General features: G+C 40.7%; 1 protein-coding gene across 1 annotated transcript in view; it reads right to left on the minus strand.

Annotated features, from left to right (window-relative positions):
* Window positions 1-22,309, minus strand: part of adarb1b (adenosine deaminase RNA specific B1b) — a 116,407-nt gene that overhangs the window by 93,503 nt on the left and 595 nt on the right. The gene's annotated exons all lie outside the window — the stretch shown is intronic.

Here is a 22,309-nt window from a genome sequence, read left to right on the forward strand (position 1 = left end):
CAGATTAATTCAAAAATTCTGGAGGGATTACCCAGCCTCAGCTCAGCTAATTCTGGAAATTCAAGCATGCAGGGAACTGCAGGCAGTGAAGATCAGACGGAGCATCAGGAATGCAAACCTACAGCAAGCAGGTCACACACACCGCTTCTCGAATATACTTTGCTTGCTGCCTTAAACATTTTTGACACTATTGCTTTCATTACAGCACAGAGCGATGATCAACATCTCCTTCAAGTGTCTTGCATTATCAGTTTATGTCTGCTGTTGCATGTTATTGGTTTTCCTTCTCTATTACACGGGCTCATGAGAGAAATTCATGCTTTTGATACACACAACTTTTTGTGTGGGATTTCACTCTGATGACAACACAACAATCTGAACAATACTAACGACCTTTTTGCAACACGTTGACCTCCTTTTGACCCTCTTTTTCTCTGCCTTATCAGTAATAGACAGTCTTCAAAAGTTGATCTCTCCAATCAGTGAGTGGCAGTCAATCCAAACCCATGCTTGGAAACGTCTGAAATGTTTCTTTGTCTCATTGCAGTCTATAAGTCCCACAGCCAGCTCTCATTTAATTGTAGCCAAAGCCATAATTTGTAGGGTTTAAAACCATGAAAGATGCAGCCACAGCAACCACACTTGATACTTAATAATACAAAACAAGTTCTACATACCCTGGAAATCTCATTCCCTTTTTTTTTTTCCTAGACTTCAAAAGGAAAGTGGCCTTCAATCAATGAAAGGCTTGTTCCCATTTACAGATGGGGCTAAATTAAAATCAGCGGGTAGTCATATACTCAATATATGTTTGACAGGACCTTGTAAATTCCCAACACATAAAAGATGCTTGATGTTGAGAAACCTTGTTGATCTTATCACTGCGACCAATGAAATTTCATCTGTATGTCACAGGTAGGGGTGTAACGGTACGTGCGGGACATTCAGTTGACATTCCTGGGTTCGTTACGCTCCGTGACTAATAAATACTGTAAAAATAGTTAGACAATCCACTTATTCCAACATGTGGAACAATAATTCTAGAGTTTTATAACGTTTTGGCAGCGCACCACTTGCAAAGAAACGACATATTTTATGTGTTATCCCGGTGGAAAGGTGTGCAGTATGATCTGCAAATGGCTTCAGAGGAAAAGATTTATAGTGACTGTTTGACCTCCAGATTAGCTGACCCAGACTGGCAAATTTACTGAATATCCCAGTAATAAAAACACCTTTACACAGTGTCACCTTGTCTTTATGCCTTTGTTGATCAAAAAGGGGCCCGAGCTGCTAATTGGTGTGTGAGTTTGTGGTTTATGCATACATGCTCTGTTCTGCTGGATAAAATGTCAGTGAAGTCACCCTTTGCAAACATGTTTCCAAGCAGGACATGTGATTCATCAAGCCTCCATCTTCATCTACACTTTCAAAAAAACCTTGAACCTTTTAACCTTGAGAGGGGATTTTCCTCTGCTGCCATCTACTAATTGATAGTTTCAGCAGATATACTTAAATGTACACGATAATTGTGTTTTCAACATTTTTGGGGGGGGGGGAAACCCCTCCACACAGATTGCTCCAACTTCAAAAGATTTGGGAATAATGTGTTTGTTAGACAAGAGCCTACGAACTCTACAACAAAGTGTGAGAGATGTATAGCTTGTTTACTATAGGAATGCTGTCTCTAAGTAAGTGTCTATATCTATTTGTCTAAACCCTCCGTATACCTCTGACTCTAGAAAAAGCAGTGTCTTGTTTTGCAACACCCACATCAAATACAAGAGCCCATCTATCACGGTATAGCATCTCTAAAACTGCTGAAGCGCAGACTGAACATCGACATTTTATCTTCTCCCGTCCTTAAAGGATAACATATGAAACTTCAACGAATGAGGCAGGCTTTTGACCTCTGCCGCTCCGTCAGTGTTTGAACCGTCATGGTGTCAAACTGATCTGTCAACGTTATTTCACTCATTAGCCCACATGCAGAGAAAAACACACTCGGTCAGCACACATTTAAATGACCACTGGTGTGCAAGAATTGAGTTTTCCCTGCATTTGTTCTTTTTCTTACCTGCAACCGTCTCTGGCCACCTTGGGGCTGCACCAGCCGTTCAGAAATCCATCACTAAGCTTGTGTATAAACTCCTCCTTAAGTTCTTACTAACTAGATTCAAACTAGTGATTTAGTGTATCGGGTTGCATCATTAAAACTTTAAGTTCCACTCAAAACTTCTTCTTGTTCCTACAGTTGGATGTTTGAGCTTCACTGTGCAGAATGAGGTATGTGCAGAGTTTGACACTAGAAGGCTGTTTTCACATTCTTCTGCTGAGAGTGGAAAGTTTCTCTGTGCTCACTGAAAATGTCAGTTTTAAGGGGTTGGCCTTATGAGCATGATTTGTGACATCGCAACCAGTTTGGAGCCAATCCTGGTCCTGTATGCAATGTACACGAGTGTGATGTGGAAACTTGAAGCCTCCAGTACATGTATGGACTTTACTGTCTCAATTCAGGGGCTGCATCCTTCAAAAGCTGTGTTTGAAGACCGAATGTGTCACAGCAGCACAACTAAGGCTCTCCTATTTCGAAATGCGGCCTTCTTTTACCGAATGTGGAGGATCCAACAGATGGATCCTTCATGGCCCAACCTATCCCAGAATGCATGTAGGACTGTTAATATGTCACTCATTAAGGTTCAATATTTTTCAGGCGAGAAAGTAACCATTTAGATTCCCAATATGCGGTCAGTTTATCCAAATAACGCCGATGTTTTCAGCGTTGTGAGGAGCTGCTGACCGGGTGAGACCAGCCGGTTATCTCAGCTGCTAGCAGCCCGGCTCCTGCGAGGATCAGCTGGTCAACGTTGGTCGTCATCCCGGTGAGAACGTGATCTGATGAACTGATCTGTGCAGCTTAATTTACCGCTGGCTCTAATGTCTCCGTAGCATTATGATATATGATATAATTCCTTTTGGAAGATAAATGTTGGTCCTACAGATGAAATCTAATAATTTTAGCTGCCACATTAGTTTGTCTGAATGTAAAGTGAAGCTTCATGTTTTTACTGGACAGAACAGCGCTGCCTCTGGGGCTCTATATGTACAGATGTCACCACATTTACATAAATATAAATGTACTGAAATGAACAGATTGGCTTATATTAAATTTAGTTTTATTTTATTGTACAGTTTGGATTTTTATTATTACAGTATAAATAACATAATTGACTGTATCTCTATGGCAATGAGGATTTTTTTGTGAGAAACAGTGTTAGTGGAGCTTTGAGTTGAGATGATTTTGTCACAGTACAGTCAGGCAGGTGTGTTAAAGATGAGCTGGTGCTGTCAGCAAGTACGCTGCTGTTCAAATTGCAGAAAAATCGTACCGCGTCCTCCTGTCCTCAGAAGCCAAAACCACTTATGAGAGAGAGAGAGAGAGAGAGAGGATGAGCTTCTTCAGCTCATGAAGAAGACATGAGGTTGCAGGAAGAGGCACCTGAGAGGAGAGAGAGAGAGAGAATGGACGGGCTCTTCTCTCTGCTCGAGCGATTTGGTGAAAAATGAAAAATAGTGAATGACTGAGTAATTGTACACTGTTTATTTACAGCTGTCTTTACAACTATTTACAACATAAATAAAGCCCATAAGAGGAATGACAGGGTGTCTGCAAGTCCTTAAAAAGTCTTAAATTCAGTTTTATAAATATTAGGTCTTAGAAAATGTGTTTGTGTATGTTTTGGTTGGACGTTGCTGGTGGTGCTGCTGGACCAGAGGCCTGTACTACAAAGCAGGATTTGGGGTTAGTGAGGTAACTTCAGGTTTAATCCTGGATTTTCAGGGTTATGACGGTGGTTCACTTCTTAACGGGGACGTTTCCATGGTAACTTATGCTTGCACACCTAACCTGCTCCGGAGCAGGTTACGTTTCGAGATAACAGATCAACACATATAAAAAGCACCGCCTACTGACCAATCAGTTTTCTTGGAAAATAGCATCACTATTCATAGAAGATGGAGCTCGGTCACAAATAGTGAGCAGGTTCCCTTATGATGGAGTCTTAGAGACCAGCAGAAGCTTTTGGCTTTGATGGTTTTTTATATCCGTATGTTGCCAGTGCGACATGTCAGAGTCGTGCAGTTGTGTTGCTTTTAGCCTGGATTACGTGTTTAACTTCCTCATATTTGTCTAATATTACAGTTTGCTCTTCGTCTGCTGCCATGTTTGTGATTGGTCATATGCTTCAAACACTGCCCCTTTTATTTCTTTGTTATATGTACAAATTTGTACATATGTTATTTTTACACATGAAAAAATAAGTTTAGTGCTAACCCAGCAGATGTTCTTTGGTAATTTAGTCTAATGTTTTTGGCATAACTTTTTGAAATTTAAGATACAGTCCCAGTCTTGCCAGTTTGGACACAGCTTCCCATTCCTTTGATTGAGAAAATGTGTCCAAACTTTTGACTGATACTGTATCCTGTGTTATTTTTGTGAAATGTCATTTTTCCCAGTTTACATCATTGTTAGACAGCGTTTTATCAAGTGTACAGTCAAATACATCGACCATACTCTGTATTCTCTTTTACTACTTACTCTAAACGGGTCTTCTGTTAGCATGCTAATGTTCTGTCAGCTATCCAACAGTCTCACCTGGCAGTTACTGGGTGTAAATATTTAGAAACAACTACTCTTTTAGTAGGAACTAGTTTGTGTGGTGCAACCTGTTTTAATTTAGAGATACGTAAATTTAAACTTAGTAAACATTTAGGTTATAACTTGGCAAAGTTTAAACTTACAAACAGCTGATGCAGCTTTTTTTTTGCACAAAAAGGTGTGCAAATATTTAAGTAGCCTACATACAGACCATACAGATCATGCAGCAATGCAAACCCCCTGCACATGTTTTCCAGTGTCATATCACTATTACACTGTGCTGGTGGGCTCTCAAAGAGCGGGGACACATTTTCATCAGCCTGTGCGGCTGCACTGCCCGACACATGTAGTCTCGCTATGCCACACCTTTGTCCTGCAGCAAAAACATTTAAATTCTACAGTATGGGGTCAGAATGACCCACGGGCAGTTTTTGAATATGTAATCCAGGCAGTTCTAGTGTTGAATGAGGCAGCACAGCCTGCAAGAAAGAACACTTCTTACTTAAAGCAATCACATCCATCAGTTTTTTGTAACTCATCCCTGTGGCACATTGGCTTTAGCCTCCACCTTATATCCTATGTGGAATATTACATAACGCACGCAGTTTTAACTCTGGAACCATAAACACTATCTTGCATTAGCCGTATGCATCAACAAGACCTGACAATATCACTCCGGATTCACAAGGTCATACTAGAGGACGGGAAGACAGATCGGGGGGGCATTACAGACAGAGGAGCACAAGGGCAACAGGAATAGAGACTGACTGCTAAAGATGGGGGAACTAGTTGGAGAGGGGGAATGAATCAACAAAACTGTGATGTCAGCATCCCCGGGGCCAGCAGGGAGCATTAAGTGAGTTGACGTGGGCCGCTGAGTCTCCCCCTTTTCTCCTTCCTCCTCTCCTCCCTTCCATTTCTCCCTTTGTCTTTCTCATCCATATGGCAGATTCCACCTCTTCCCCTCCCCCCTGCCCTGCTGCACACTCTATTGAAATGGCCTCTCTCCCACACACAAACCCACGCTTGCTTGCACAAGCATCCCACATCCCCTGAGCCATGTCTTATTTACGGTTCGATTACAGCCGACCGCCCTCCAGGACAAACGTCCTCCTCCACCTCCTCTCTGCCTTGTGCCCAGATGTTGTTGGAATAATTAGGGGAAAAACGTGTTTTGACCCACCGGGGTCACAACAACATCTGTGCCGAATGTCGCAAAAAAAAAAAAAAAAAAAGCTGCAGCAGCGGCATCATCGCAGCACTGGTGTCAGAGGAGGAAAGGAGAAGGATGGGGATATGTGTATATGACCCGTGGCAAACACAGCTATTTATTTAACACACAGGAGCATTTTTAGAAGTTGATACGCAAAAACACCCCTCAAATAGCACCAGTGCTTCAGAAAACAAATCCCTATGCGATACATAAATTAAGAGCAGAGGGCTCTGCTGCAAGTGCACACACATCTCCACAGAACAAGGTAATAAAGTGTGTGCCAATGATTGAACAGAACCCCTGGGAGGCATAACACAGCACTATCCCTGCAACAGAGGTGAGTAATAGGACTGCTACATCTTCCTTCCAAAAACCACTAGCGCTGCCTGTCTGCCTGCTGCCGCATTTCACTGGAGTCTGCGACGCTCTGCTCTGCAGCCCGTAGCAAACTGTGAGGATGCAAAGCTCCTCTGTAGGACACAAACACCTCCTTCATAGCGGCTGTTGAACGTAGCAGCCGGCATTAATGTGAAATGCTTTTGATGAATATTAAAAGGTCTTTTTTTACTCTATGGACTGTGGGTGTACCACCAGGTCAGGAATGTGGCTGTGGTTCGGGAAGTAGAACGGGTTGTCAAGTTGTCACAGGGTTGGAAGTTCAATCCTCAGCTTGTCCACATGTCAAAGTGTCCTTGGGAAAGACACTGAACGCCGAACTGCTCCCGGTGGTTCAGCCAGCACCTTGCATAGTAGCTCCCTGCCATCTGTGTGTGTGAATGTAGTGTGTGTATGAGTGAATAAGAGGCACATTTTAAAGTGATTCAGATAAAAGCAACTAGCCTTTATAAATTCAGACTGAGAGCACCTTCTTTATATTCTTTATACCCACATAAGATGAATAACATGAGCAAAGCATCATTTCTCTAAAATGATCTGAGTTTAGAAGCAGTCTAGAGTTTCTCTACACAGTAAGACTGCTCCCAACAATTATTTTCATTACTGTTTTCATTATTATTTTCATTTATTGGGTCTTTAAATAGTTAATAGATAGTTAAAATAGAAAATATTGAAAAATGTCACAGTTTTTTAGACCCCAAGACGACTTCTTCAGACTTCTTGTTTAGTCCAACCAACAGTCCAAAATGCAAATAGATTCAATTTACTATCATAGAAAACTACAAAAACCAGCAGATATTCCCATTTGAGACACTGGAACCAGCTTATTTTTAGAAATAGAACTTTCTGTTGACCAACTAATCATTTCAGTTTTACTACACAGTATCTAATACAGTGAGAGGAAAGGCTGAAGAGAAGGGAATGACCACGAAAAACAAGCTGCAAACCAAACATGAATTCAGGATGACACGGCCATTCCAACATGCTACTATTCATCCTTTTATTTATAAAATAAAAACCATTTTATGTTTTAACTCTGGTGATAATTCACCTTGAACTCTAGAAAACAGCATGTCCTTCTTAACTGCAATCTTGTTTGCTTCATGGACTGCCTGTGGTCTCATGGTAAGTTATGGAAAAATGGGTTCAAGTTCAAGAGTAAAATGACTTTTTGTCCGTAAGATTGTCCCTCCAGGAAATTGCGATCTTGCAATGGCAATAATTAGTGCAAATTCAACCAATCTCCACAATATTTGCGGGGAGCTTGCAATTTTGTAAAATTCCCGCAATTTCTCTGCATTAAACAGTCCCTCCAGGAAACTGATTTTGCAATCGCAATGATTAATGCGAGAGCTTGCAGTTTTGCTAAATTAACGCAACTTTTCTGCATGAAATTGCCAAATCAACAGACTGCTTGTGATTTGGACCAACTGTCTCATTTCATGCAGTAGTAACTTACGTCATCGCAGCGCACAGGAAGTGACTACATATGACTCTTCATTGGTAATAGTTTAAATTTAAAAAACTCACATTATTTTCCTTTGCCTGCAATTTTTCCCCAATTCCCATAATTTTACCTCAAAAAGAGCACATAAAACATCGCAAATTGTATTGCAATTTTTGAGAAAAACTACTGTAAAAATCAAGCATTTTTGGCTGCAATAATCGCAAAAAAAACCTCAGTGAAATCCCAGAGGGAGTAGTAGGAGGTGAACGTACAGTGTCACACAGCTGTGCCTGGTCAAACACAAAGAGCTTTGTGTTCACCAAGGATATAAGGGACAAGTTGTAATAAACGCTACTCACAGCAGAGCACAGCACAAAAATAAAACCGCCCAAAAGCCGAGCGGAACACATTGTACAAGAAGTACAGTATAATCACGCAATGTTTGAAGCCTGTGCACTTTTGCACCCTTGTTCTAAAACTTTTGCACTGCCCTTCTTATTTTTACAAGATCCCTTGAGCAAAAGACGACCATAACAACAATATACAGCTAAGCTTTGACTTTAGTACTGGTTGTTTATTCCACTACTGTACTCATTATAAATTTCTCTGGACAAGTGGATCAGCAAAACTTCCAAAAATGTAACTTTAATGGAAGTGTATAGAGAAGCAGCCGTCTGCCTCGCTAATCCCAAACAAACCAGAGTGTGACTGAAAGTGCTGTTCCCAAACTTTCAAATGACCCTTACTGTTACCATTTAAAGGCAGCACAACAATTCTCATGCATGTGTGTGTGTGTGTGGGACATTGTTTTGATCCCGTCCTGCTGTCGGCACACCCACTCTACTGGGTCTATTTAGGTCATCAGGTTGGGTTACAGCACAGCTCAATAGGTTCGCCTAATTGAAAGACAATTGTCCTGTTAAAGGCATTTTGTCTGCAGTAGTTACTGTTTTTAGCACAACAATGTATTACGCAATACTGTGTGTGTATGCGTTGCCATACAAACACTTGACTCTGAGACACTGTCACGAAGTCAGAAAAGTTTTCTCTTTTGTTGTTTTTGTTTTACAAAGCAGCAGTTAAATTGGTAAATCATACTTTTTTTCATTTTTATCGATTAATATACTATAAAATGTATAATACATGTGGTGAAATTAGTAGTTTTTGTTTTGTTTTTCAAAGGCATGTCTTTCTGGAGTCCTATTATTTTTCAAAAGAGCAATGTACCACATTATCAAAGCTGAAATCCTAAGTGTCCGTACGTCGTAACAGCAGAAAGACGTCATTGAGATTATGGTCAAAGTACAAAAACACAAAGCTAATTCGCTTGTGAAACTACAGAAACTCCAATTTTATCCAAACACAAAAGCGTACACACAGACACAACTAGTTTAAAAAGTTTACAGCGTGATATAAACATTTAACAACACCAACACCATAAAAATCATTTTAAAGTAAGTTGTGAATTTCATCTTTAAAAATACTTTTTTTATTACTGACCAAACAAAAAAGCAACAGACCTTAAACAGAAAATAGGGTACAGTTAAACAGCAATAGAATAGATCACAAGTACACTATTGTCCATGACGGTTTACGATGTTCTTACAGCAAGAATGTCGTGCCGCAACTGGAGAGAGGGAGGGAGGGAGGGGAGGTGGTTTGTGCATTATTCAATTTTGCAGTTGTACATTCAGGAGATTACTTATCCACAGCGATCGCATACATAAATATCAGGAATAATCCTGGATTTTAAGATTATCTTGTTGCTGTGAATCCACAAAATAACATTTTCTGTTATATCAACTTCAGATTAAAATAATAGTCAGCTTTAAAGAAGACAGAAAGAACGGGGCAGGATCATAGACAATGTTCTTATCTGGTAAATATTATATTTGGCAGAAAGATTGCCGTGTTTTACCAACACCTGGTGGAGAAATAAATGAGACTGACACTGTGTGATAATGCCCAGTATTTCCTAAAGACAAGTGTACCTTGGCCAAATGAATACTTGTTGCCAAAGGGTTTGGATTCGGGCCATCGGCTTGAAGGCCGGTCGTCTTTCTCACCGCTGGTTCCACTTCATGACATCCGTAAGTAGACGACTGACTTTCTACTTTCAGCCTTTGGGGAAAGATTTTAATTTAATATTCACTAATACTCTCTGGGAAACTCAGATTTTCACTTAGGGAAAAAACAAAAGTCAACGCACACCAAGGACACGCTGACGGGTTTAACTGCAACTCGAGGTGTTGATGAAAGGTTCAGCTCCATGCGGCGTGCACGTTTGAAAGTGCAACATTTGGGAAAGATGCTTAAAAAAAAACTCACACCTGCCTCTGATACACAGCGGGACTACAGCAGAACTTCCTAATTCAGGCACATCTTTCATCAACACTTGGTTTGAGTGAGAGTGCCCGGAGAGGAAAAATCCCAACCCTGGGAATAACGAGGAGCGCATATGTGTGTGTGTGTGTGTGGAGGAATGTCTCTTAGGCGTAAAAGCAGTTGAAAAACCTCACAGAAAGGAAAAAGCTGAGTAAAACACTGATGATTCATATGATTAAAAAAATAATAATACCAATGTTTTATCGCTGATGATTATCACTTCTATAGAAGTGTCGACACAAGAATAAAAGAGGATTATCTGTGCGAAAGAGTCTCGTCTGAGTGCGAGTGAAGACCTCTGATGTGATCCTACGACTTGTCAGATGAGCAGTCAAAGGCTGAGAGACGGAGCCGAAGTGACAACATAGCAGACGCTCGCCCCGAACTACGCGACGGCGAGGCCGCACCGGGAGTCTCACGCTGTAATTATAACTTCATGAAGATTCTTCTTTTATCACCAATAGGCGTGAACTCAGTAGAGTCTCACATACTTGCAATGATGAATGACGTTACTCACAAGGTCTCCTCTGCTGGATTATTTTTACAACCTAAAAACAGAATGTAGTGTTCTTTAAACGGCTATAAATATATCAAGATTAACGGGTTTTTTTTAAATTGTAGTTGTGGAACCGAACGCTGCTTATGCGTGATCTAAACCACAGTGAACAAACGGCTGTGATAGTGAGCCAGAACAGTGGTATTACAGCGCAGCAGACCTGGCCAAAACTGACATAACCTGGAAAAAAACAAAGCCACCTCTCTCGCACGCAGACACGTGCGTGGTGCAGACTGTACGCTGGAGATGTGTAAAGGAAGAAAGCAGGAAAAGAAGCACCCACACACACACACACACACACACACGGGGACAAACTAACAAAACAGCTGGGGAGAGAAACTGGGAATTTTACAATTACTGACCCTTTGACCAGCGTTGCAATTCATCCAGCCAGGCGACTAAAACAGCTAAAGAAACGTGTAAAAGTAGCCGTTTTTTTCTTTCAAACTGCTCAAATCATTCAGAACGGCTTGCAGGAGGGGACGGGGACCTGTCCTATTAGTGTAGAGAGATATATTCTTATTTGGTAGTGGAAGGTCCGACTGAAGATAAACTAAAAGTGCAAGATAAAGTGGTTGCTTTCTGAGGAACTGCTGTGCAGATTTTACTGGGAAAAACCAACTGTTATGACATTAAAGGCAGTAATCAGCATCAGTTCTTATCAGATTGATATAAACAAGTCTGAGAGTTTCCCTACCCACGCTCTACCCATGGTACCGGACTATTAATTAAAGGAAAACCCCCTTACTGTGACTGTCAGACCTACGTCATCCATATGATGCACTGCTCTCACAAACATCCAATCCTGCTTTAAAAATTATTAAAATTATAAAATTCAACACATGCTGCAGTGTTACAGGTTCAAATCGAATCGAATATCATATCGGGACGATTTTCTTTCTTTTGCAGAGCGAATGACCTGTAACTTCAGGCGTGTAAAGACAGAAAACAGAGAACATTCCACTGTGACGTATGTGGATTTTCCACTTCTCGAAAAGACAACAGTGTCGTTATCTGTTGCCAACGCAGGCTGCATGCTTTAAATATTAACAGCGATTGAAACACTTGTCTCGACTGTTCTCAGAATGAATGAATGAATATTACATTAATAGCATGCCAAGCTAAACGAGATGTCTCCGGTCTGGCTTTGTGTCATTTTTTTGGATACCAGCCTCCAGAAGACGTATCGCACGATTAGCGATCGACTGATAGTGTGCGATCAAAGGCATATAAAGCCTAAATAAAAACTTAACGACCTCCTAACTCACCAAACCGGCCCAATTCAACAGAATACTTAATCATCAAGAAATTACAAAAATTACATTACAAAAAAAAAAGTTTACGACTATTGCAGAAAACACATGACGCTGCATCATCTCTACAGTGGTTTCTGCACAAGCACGAACACAAATTGCCCAGAGGGTAGAACAAATCCTGACCTGTTTTATAGAAACAAAGGGATCAAATTAAAATGTTCCCACTGAGTGAGCAGAGTACACAAATATGCCCCCATGAGCCAGCCGCACCTGCTACGCTCTGCTCCCAGCACCCCTCCGTTTCTTTCTCTGAACCCGTGTTTAGCTCCGCTGCAGCATCTCTCTCTCTATCGGTTTCATAAAAACCAGACCGGGCTGAGAAACTAAACTTCCACATCTACTAATCAGCGCGGCTGGCAGATTTAAAATTGACAGCTCTCCAAACCCCTCCCATGAATAGTCATTGTCTAAACATAACTTAGCAACCGTAACTAGCAACAGTAAGTCTGTCGAGCTTTGGGTTTGTCTGGATGCCAAAGTGGCGCACGTAATAAGAGTGACACTCAGCACTTAAAGAGTTTGGAGGGTTGTTTTCTTTTTTTTTTTTTTTTCACAGTAAAAACTGGAGAGAAAAAGCCAAGCAGCACATCATTAACTAAGTAGATTAGTACACATCATTTGTGGGTTTACAGGTTACATCATCACATCCACTGTGTAGTATTCCCCCACTATGGAGATGCAGCTCTAATCAGATTTACACTGCAGCAACCCCAAGTCAATGTTACCCAAGAAAGTATTACGTTTGGCAACAACAACACATCCATTAGTCCTCATTCTAAAAGCTTTTTTTCTCTTGTAATCTTAAAAGTCCAAACATGCAGTTTGATAATATGAACAAATATGTAAGCTAAGAATCACAAACAGGGTCACGTTGGAACAAAATAACAGTCTGATCTTCTGTTTTTCCCTCATTAGGTCTAACTAGCTCAGATGAAAAACACTACAAAAGTCAGAGAGAGGAAACAGAAACTCATGGAGCCGACACATTACCTTAATTACCTAGCTACCGTAGCCTGAGCTGATAAAATCTGCCGGCAGCTGTTGTCATTTCAGGTGCCAAAAAAACCCGACGGTCACAGGGTAGAAATGAGAGGCATGCTTTTAGTCTACTTCTGTCTGAAATCAAAGACGCTTTGTGAGAGGTAAATCTGCCGCCGTTATCATTATAAACTTCACGTGTGCCGTGCAAAGGATGAAAACTAGGCAGACGGCAATTAGCGAGCAGCAGGGTTCAGTGAGCGGTCAATTAACAGCCATGACAGAGATAGAAAAAAAATACCATCAACTTATCAATATCAATAGTGGATATTTAAACATTTTTTTGCTCAGTGCTGAAACTTCATGGCAGTGATAACAAAAGGAAGCTGGGGGGGGGGGGGGGTGTAAAGGCTATTCTTTCACAAATGGCATTTAGCCAGAAGGAATTGTGGTTAATTGAGGAAGTCTATTTCAGACTGCCGAGGCTTGACCTCCTCAACCTGAGTCACTCCGGCACAGACAAAACAATCTACCGGCTAAATCTGAGCGTCATTAACCCTTTCAAAACGGGGGAGCGCATGAAGCCAGGGCGGCGCACTAAAAGGCACTCTATTTCCCTTAATCTCACTCCTCCTTTACCTTCTATATATAGCCATATCACCAAGGACTCTGCAGAGCTCCATAGAATATGGAGGGCAAGAAGGAAACAGAGAAGAAGGTTGATGAATATGGAAAGCACGCAAGCGGAGGAGAGAGGAAGGAGAGGAAGGGGGGGGGGGGGAGTTCATTCATTCATTTATTCAGCTACAGACTCTTCAAACATTGAAAAGTTTAAAGAACAATCTACTGTTCATAGGCAGGAGATTTACTGTCCTTGTGTAAAAGCGCAAGACCAAGGAGCGGAGTGTAGAGCTTATAAAACAAGAAAAGAGTCTTTTCACAGCTACTCCGTGTGGCCTGCATTATTGATGGGCTTAGCCTAATCCACAGTGAATATATGTACAGCCACATCATGACACAATCCATGTTATCGGGGGTCATACGCGCAGCAAACCGCTATGACATGAACCTTTATGTGTGCCTATGTTCACAAAGCCTGAGCTGAGATAGTATTGGGAAAACACAAAGTGGCTATACTGACAGATACAGCCACCCGCTGTAGCAGTATCCTAGGATAATGTTTTTTTCTCTAGTATGCTAGAGATCCAGTGAAAGCTGAGGTACTGTAAACTGTGTAGGAAAGAAAAGAGCATATCTTCCCACAGTTTGTAAAGTATGCATGCATGCCTTCTCAACATTTTATTTGAACTTAAAGATCCCCTCCAGACATGTAAAAAAAAATATATTCTGCTTGGAATAATAATGTGTCTTTTATGCAAGTTCAATTACCTTGTTAAATATTCTTAAAAATACATCTACCCCTTCTTCCCTTATTGAAAAATCCTGAATCTATGAATATTCAAACATTTTTTAGTTTCAAAGGTTTACTAGATGTCTCCTCCATCGCTGAAATATCTGCTGTCGGTGTTTGTACGCTGGAGGTTTCGAGTTTCTACATCACACTTGTGTAAGTTGCACACTGGATCACTGGATCGGCTCCAGACTAGCTGTGATGTCGCAAATCGTTCTTGTCGGTGTTCGGATTTAACGTGAGCGCAGAAAACCCGTCAGCAGATGAACGTGAAAGCAGCTTTCTAGTGTCAAACTCTGCACATAGCTAGATCATTTTCCACCATGTAGATTGAACATTCAAGTGAAGTAAACAGCAAAACACATTTTTGAGTTGAGGGGGACTTTAAGGGTAAACGGACTGCATGAATACAAAATGAAATACTTCTACGGAAACAAGACTGGACTGGTAACGGGCAAAACGGTTGTCCAAAGTGATATTTATTTAACTAAGTTGTTATTCTGTGTGTAAAGTTTGAGAGTTATATATGGTAGTTACAATCCTTTTAGTTTCAGTCCAAAATTCCAGCGCCAGGAAACGGTTGACCGACACACACTGTAACACTTTAAGCAAACCTAAACTTAAACCAGCTCTGGTCAGGCGAAGGAAACAACTCAATCCACAGTCTTATTCATTTTAAAAACCCCAGCATCCAAATAGCCCACCACTAATGACTAGCATGCTTCACAAAGTACCATTGACATATGCTTCACCATCGCATTTACACCCCCCCCAAACTACTCTAGTGGAGCAGTTCTGTGTGTGACCACAAAGTTGTGACTGGAGAGTCAAGCCTCCGGTTATGAACAAGTGCTATCATTTAAATTTAGTAGAGCAGAGGAAGAGCATGAATATTCAGCCAGATGTACCTAGATCAGCAAAGGTTGCAGAACATAACAAAAACAAAATAAATATTCTGACTGATCTGCAATCCAAATACATTTCATTTATGCATAATATTGCATAACAGAACGCTGAAAGTTCAATCACTGCATTCAAGGCCAAATTAAAACACCAACTAAAGACCAATCAGCTGTGTGACCACTGAACCTAGTTTACATTATTGATTTTTAATTGACATTGTGGGTGTATGTGATGTGCTTTTGTGTGTAGCTTTGTGTTTCGTATGGTGTGTTCTGTGTGTGTTTGTTGTTGCGCTGTTGTATGTTTTGATTGTGGGGGGGGATGCAAATTAGCTTCGAGCTAACTCCGGCGCAGTGCATCTTTAATGTTTAAAAAACCGCACACTGTCCCGATCAATAAATCAAATCAATCCTTCAAAAAAAAAAAAATCACACAAAGGCAAGAGAGAGACCTCTGAACGCCGCTTCGCAAACAGCAGAAACAAACGAGACATGTTAAACGACAAATCAGTAACGCACCCAAACAAGAACGGTCTCACAAGCAGCTTGACACACAATTTCCAACAGTTCAAGCGTTTCCAGCGTAGCCCTGGTTGGTTGTACGGAGCCCTCTCGTCCTGCCCTCTGCGGCGCTAACATGTGAGTGTGTGTATACGGCATTGACTGTAATGTCACATTCACGCTCTGATGCTAACGTTGTCTGGCATGTGCATTAGCCCTTTCTTCTGTTTTCACTGAGAACTCATCTCCAGTCAATGTAAAAAAAAAAAAAAAAAAGGTTTCCAAATTCCTTAAAAAAAAGATGCAGACTGTCCTCACATTCACATGGGGCCGTGCGTGCTGACAACACCTACAGTTTTTTTTTATTTCAAAGGTTATTGTACTCCCCAAAGTGATGCATTATGCAGTCACAAGTGTGTGGCAATCTTAATATATACTGCATGAATAATGGCCACAACCTGCGGCTTACTGCTCACCACCAATTTGGTGACAGGGGTGATGGGGCGGCATTGATGTGGCCACCCTCAGGGAGGGGAAGAATGTCTCAGTCACGCAAGCCGGGGTCATGCAGCTTGATTTGTATAAACCTCTACCCCCTCACCACCATCACTCCATTGTCCAAAATTACAGTCTGTTGTCTTGTGTCTAAGTATGTTCTTTGCTGAGCTAGACAATATGATACAGACAAATCCTCTATTTAGGGTTCTGACTCTGTGGTAAAACCTCTTAGATTGCTTCAGCTGAAAGTTGGTGCCTGCTCGGCCTAGTTTGGTAGTTTGATGTAGGCTCAGAGTGGAGAATAGCATAGAAAAAAGGGGTCTAATTCCCATGTGATCCGTGTGAATGCTGAGAGTGCGTGAGACAGTAAGGTGGATTGGGTAAATGCATCTGCACAAGAAGAAGTGCTTTTTTGGTTGTTTTTTTTTTGCTTCTTCTTTTTTTGTCTGAAATGTGTAGTGCACTTATCCTGTTATGCCACAAAGCTGCAAAATGCTGAAAGTTCTACGTAGAAATTGGCTGACTTTTCCCTTAATTCTAAAATAACTTTTTTTTTTTTTTTTAAAAACTTTTACTGGAAACGGTGGTGAATAATAAATAAAACTGACCTTTTTTTTTTCTGGCATATGGTCAAACACAACCTCAAAGGCTACTGCAAAGTGCTGCACACCATGAGGTGGAAATATTTATCCGGTGTAAAGCACCGAAAAAAATTATTATTACAGTGTTTCTCACAAGCTATCACATCTGCACTTATACTTGACACCAAGTCTAAACTACAAGCTTAAATCTAAGGATTCTACAGTATGAAGAAAGCACAAAGAGACAGCTTTGTTAAAACCATCATTATATCTGTGCAATACACCATGGATAAATTTATACCCTTGACCCCTTACTTTCCAGAGCTTCAGCAGAACAGTTTGTAATTCAAATTAATGAAGGCGACTCTAACTGCTTAATATACTATAATATCACTGTGCGTCTCCTTTACATTGTGTACACAAGTGCAAGCACTTTCATGCTGTAACGCACACACAGATATTGAATATCACCTCGTTCAGGCCTCTCTCCGAAAGTCTCTTCTGTAGTTAGTAACTTTAGCCTTGAGCAAACATTATCTATTACGGTATGTTTTACACAGACTGACTAATTGATTGAAACTGGCCGCTCATGTAAAATTAAGTCAAAAGTCAATTTCAATTCTGCTTTGAACCGGGGCGGGGAACTGCATTGTGGGACGACATCTGACAGTTGCAGTGGAACGTGAAACAGCAAGGTCATTCCTAGCCTTGTTATTATTGTGGCAAAGATTTGCAAGTGACACTGACTATATGAGACGCAAACTGTATTTTAAATAGTACGTTTCAACCCGAGTAGAACAAAGAGCTTTTTAAAAAAAAATAAAGGCTCTTATTCACCCACACGTCCACACACATCACTGTCACTTGTGAATTCACATAAAACAAAAGAAAGAACAATAACATATTAGTGTGCTCAAAGGAGAATTATGTATGCACCTTTACAACAAGTCCACAGTTTAATCTTGTTTCAAACTTAAAAAAAACAGGCAAATATCAAAGTCAATACTGTCTCCTGCCAACTCTCATCTTCTTCTTACAGTACATCTTACAGAGCTTAATCCTGGTGCGAACTTTAACCTGTTATACTCACTGCATTCACGTCCGTTTTCACTTCCAGATACGCGTTCCAGAAAAAAAAACTGGGTCAAGCTGGGGATTTGTTTAAAACTTTGGTTGTCTGAGCAATCAGGCTGCTTGCCCTCTCAGTCTTCCATGTGCAGCTGTGGCTACCAGTTTCACAAAGTCCGTGAACTCCTCCGCAACAGATCTCATCACATGTTCGCACAAAAAAGACTGTTGGCCGGCAGACTGTCATGTCTGTCATATGGAGCTAAAAGGCGTTTTTAATTTGATTAGCGGCTATGAGAAAACTCTGCCTTTTATCGAATGAATGTGATGCTGCTCATGTGTGTTCCTGTCTCTCGGGTCTAAGCAGCAACAGGAAGAACTTTCCTCATATTGAGCAACTTAAAACGGACGAGACAGGAAGATAGGGAGACTGCTAAATGTCACACAGGACCGACTGGTTGACGCAACACCATGAAATACTCGCTACTGTACATTTAGATCAATAACTAAGTAAGAGACAACAAAAAGCAGGATGCCTGATGTGTTTCAGGGCAAACAGGCAAGACAATGGATGCTCTGGATTAGAGTGACAGACATGATGTTGCACAGAATCAATTCCAATGAACACATCAAATCCTAAAAGAAAAATGGTATTTTAACAAACTATTTGCTACAAAACTTCAAAAAGGGAACACCGTGCTGGGGGCTGTTGTTAAATTTCTTATTGGATCGTCCGTTTCATAGAAACAGCCGCTAGTCTGACTGACTGTAAACCAGACTGACATTTGTTTTTGCAGCACCAACGCTATCCTACTGGGGACAGTAAACATTCAGGAGGGCAGCCGGAGCTGATTTCATTTCGCCCCAAAGTTAACCTAGCATTCAGATATTTTCTTTGCAAACAATTACTCGCCAGCCAGTCTAGCAGGTGCTCCTCTTACCAGAGAGACAATCTGCCCAAATTTGGTTCTTGGCAGGTGTTCGTCTGGTCTGCAAACAGCAAGAGACGGTGGAAAACATGCTTGCTTGTAAAGACTGAGAAGGGAAAGTTACATTAAGATTAGTTGATAATGAAGCTTTGAGGTCAAGTCATCGGTCGTGTATTTTATGTAGGCGTATAGCTGAAAGTGAGTTAAATACTTGCATTAGACTGATAGAGCAGCAGAATGTTTATCCAGCTGCTTATCACAATTACAACTGACATTGAGCCCCTGTGGTTTTCCCTCTAATGTGTGACCTCATCAGCACCCATCAGCCCGCAAATCCTGAGGAAATGTATAGTCTTTTTATAGAGCCGTATCCCCGTGATGTAGCAATGATGGTGCATTCATCAGGGCTAAAACAACAATGTCCTCGGGGAAAGGAACATATGGATCAATGACAGAAGCTGCCACGTCCATATGGAGCTGTGTAAAGGTGATGGGCTACACTTTTCTGTTGCCTCCAGTTATGCATTAGTAGCATTAAAGAGGACTTCTTCTTACAGCCAGCAAACTATTTATTAGCCTCAGGAGGATCAGTGGCAGCCTCTCCTCTGCTGGGGTTGCATGGGTTTTACCAACACACAGCCAGTGGAGCATCTCAACCGCATGCAGCTTTCCTGAGAGGATACAGTGCAGCAGAGCCGAGTGAACTTTGCTCATGCAGGCATATACATGTAGTACACTCTCTCACACACACACACACACACACACACACGGTCGTTTTGGTACAGTATTCTCAGAGCCTGGTCTAAGCTGTTTTCTCTTTAAACTTGTCATCTCAGCAAGTGGAGCAGTACTGCAGCATTTTTATGAAATATACAATAAGGCCTATTGTAGCCGGGCCCCCTTCGACTTATCTTTGATCAGTATTTGCTATGGTTGCCCCCTGACAGTGTTTTGTTTTAGCCGACTACTGCACCCGGATTTTTTGCAAAACCTCAATTACTCCCTTTAGCTCAGCAAATCCGCAAAATTGCTTTCCCCTGACAGTTGTTGTGCAAACAGATTCAATCATTCTGCTTAATTTCTTTCAACAAAAACAAGTGTTTGTCAGCAAAATGCTTCTCCTGCATTGCTGGTCTGCAAAAAAAAAAATAATAATAATCCAATTGTGCTGCATTGTTTAAAAAAGTAAAATGTGAGTCTTTGTCGCCCGTTGGAGCCAGATCTCACACCTCACAACTGACTTGGAAGGGAAGATCCCTTTGGGAAAGGGGTACCCTCGAAGGGAAACACCACTTGGCTCGAGAGAAAATACCATCACAAGTTAAAGGAGGGGATGTTTCACTCATATGTCCCCATATTGAACTTGAAAACATTCCACTCATTAATTATTTACTCATTAGCTCTGTCTTCAGGGCAGTGGTGACACCTCACTTGAAAACTTGCAGTGCTGCACTAGTGAATAGTGGTATAAATGCAGAATAATTTTCAGGAAAATCTGACTATGAAACATTGCAGAAACATCACTTTTTGGGGGAAGTATGAGGATGAATTAATGTCCGGTTCATAAGTTCATAAGACAAATACAGGATAGCTTCAATAATTTGTTAATATGATGAGATGTTTTCAATCAGGCACCAAACAACCTCCCCAAAAAACCATTTGCTGCTTCTGAAAGTTGAGGCTTTTCTTTATTATACATGAGAGTAAACTGAATATGTTGATTGGACAAAACAAGACATTTGAAGACGTCACCATGAGCTCTACAACATTATGAGCGTTTTTCACTATTTTCTGACATTGTATAGACTAATCAATTAATCGATTAATGGAAAAAACATTCAGCAGATTAATTGATAATGAAAATAATAAATAGTTGCAGCCCTACTGAAGTGGTTGAGTTCAGTAAAGCAATGATCTGCATTTGATCAGGTCTATTTTGGCAGCTATTTACGCCCGGATCACCCCTGAAAATGATCCTTAGGGTCAGCTCGGGACATCTGTCATTGGTAGATATATTTTATTGCGAGCATTTTCCTTTTTTTTAGGAGAAGTATCCAAAACTTTTTTGTATCAAAATTGATGACACATCATAATATTGTGATGCCGCCAGTTGAAAAATAAAAGACACCATCAAAGACATTCCTAAAACATGGATTTTAAAACTTATTAAGATGATCTTAATCAGTACTTTAAGAGGGGAGATTTCATGCTTTATATTTGCTGTTTGACTTTTTTTGTGCCAGCAGAGTATTTTTGCATAACCCACTACACCCACTTCCACATCAAGTTCATCTGGGTTTTATTTTGTGCTTTCAATTTTAATGGGATTATCAGGTTACAGTATGCCCATTGTAACACCAGAGGTACTATTGCCTTTTTGAGAATTAAAAATAGATGGAAGCTTATAAGGTTTTGCAGACTTTATCATACAATGTTTCTGACAACGTTCAGACTAGAGCTGTGGTTTCAGTTCTACTTATAGGTCTTATTACGTCTAGCCACTAGGTCATTTTATTTGTGCACAAATTAACACATTGCTGGACTGACATAGACCAGAAATCATTCATTTTAATAAAAGGTTGAATGACAAGCAGTAAAGGATTAGCGCCACCACTGTAGCCACCGGACATGTTTGCTAATGGATGATGCATATAATTATTTTTTCTCAAAGTTTGCATCAAAAAACATACATTAAGAACAACCTGAAGTAGAAGGCGAGACCGACTTTAATTTGAAAGATTTCTACTATATTTTGCAAAAGCAATTTTTTTATTTATTTATTTTTTCCCCAGCAACAATTCCCATAATTATTAAATGATGCATCTGGCTTCATTCAACATTGAAAACTAGTAAGGATTATGAGAAGCAGTTCCTTCTCAACATGCAACTCTAACTTGGCCTCAATAATTTCAGCAGGACCAGAGCCACTTCTGGCTCCTTCTGTCAAAGAGCTCCACCTGCCTTAGTGGTGAGTACTGTGTCTGGTTTAAAAAAAAAAAAAAAGACCCAAGTGAATAAACTACCTGTGAAAGAAAGAATGACACCAAAAAAATGTGCTCTGACTGCTTTTCCCCAGATGACACAGACATGGAGCAGTGTCAGAGCATTCACAGGTGCAATGTGGGAAACACTGTCTGGATTTCATCATATGGGGACATGCTATGCAAAACTGTAAGCAGTAACGTACAGTAGTCCATATTACAGTTTGTTTCCCTTTAAGATAAGTGACCGAGGAATCAGATGTTAAGTCAGTGTCGCTGACATGTGTAAAAATCCAGTTGTGACAATTTTTAGGCAGGAATTTACAGCTTCTGAATATCTTATAGTATTAGCCCACATTACTCTGTCATTTTTTCTCTCCTCGCCGTCCAATATGGGATATTACAAACGCGTGTGCGGATGAGACAAGAGCAGATTTGAACACTGCAGAGCATACCTGTATAACACCTTAATGCAGCTAGCACTGCGTTAACA

The sequence above is a fragment of the Thunnus maccoyii genome, chromosome 11 (assembly GCF_910596095.1).
Source record: "Thunnus maccoyii chromosome 11, fThuMac1.1, whole genome shotgun sequence".
In the NCBI taxonomy this organism is placed as follows: Eukaryota; Metazoa; Chordata; class Actinopteri; order Scombriformes; family Scombridae; genus Thunnus; species Thunnus maccoyii.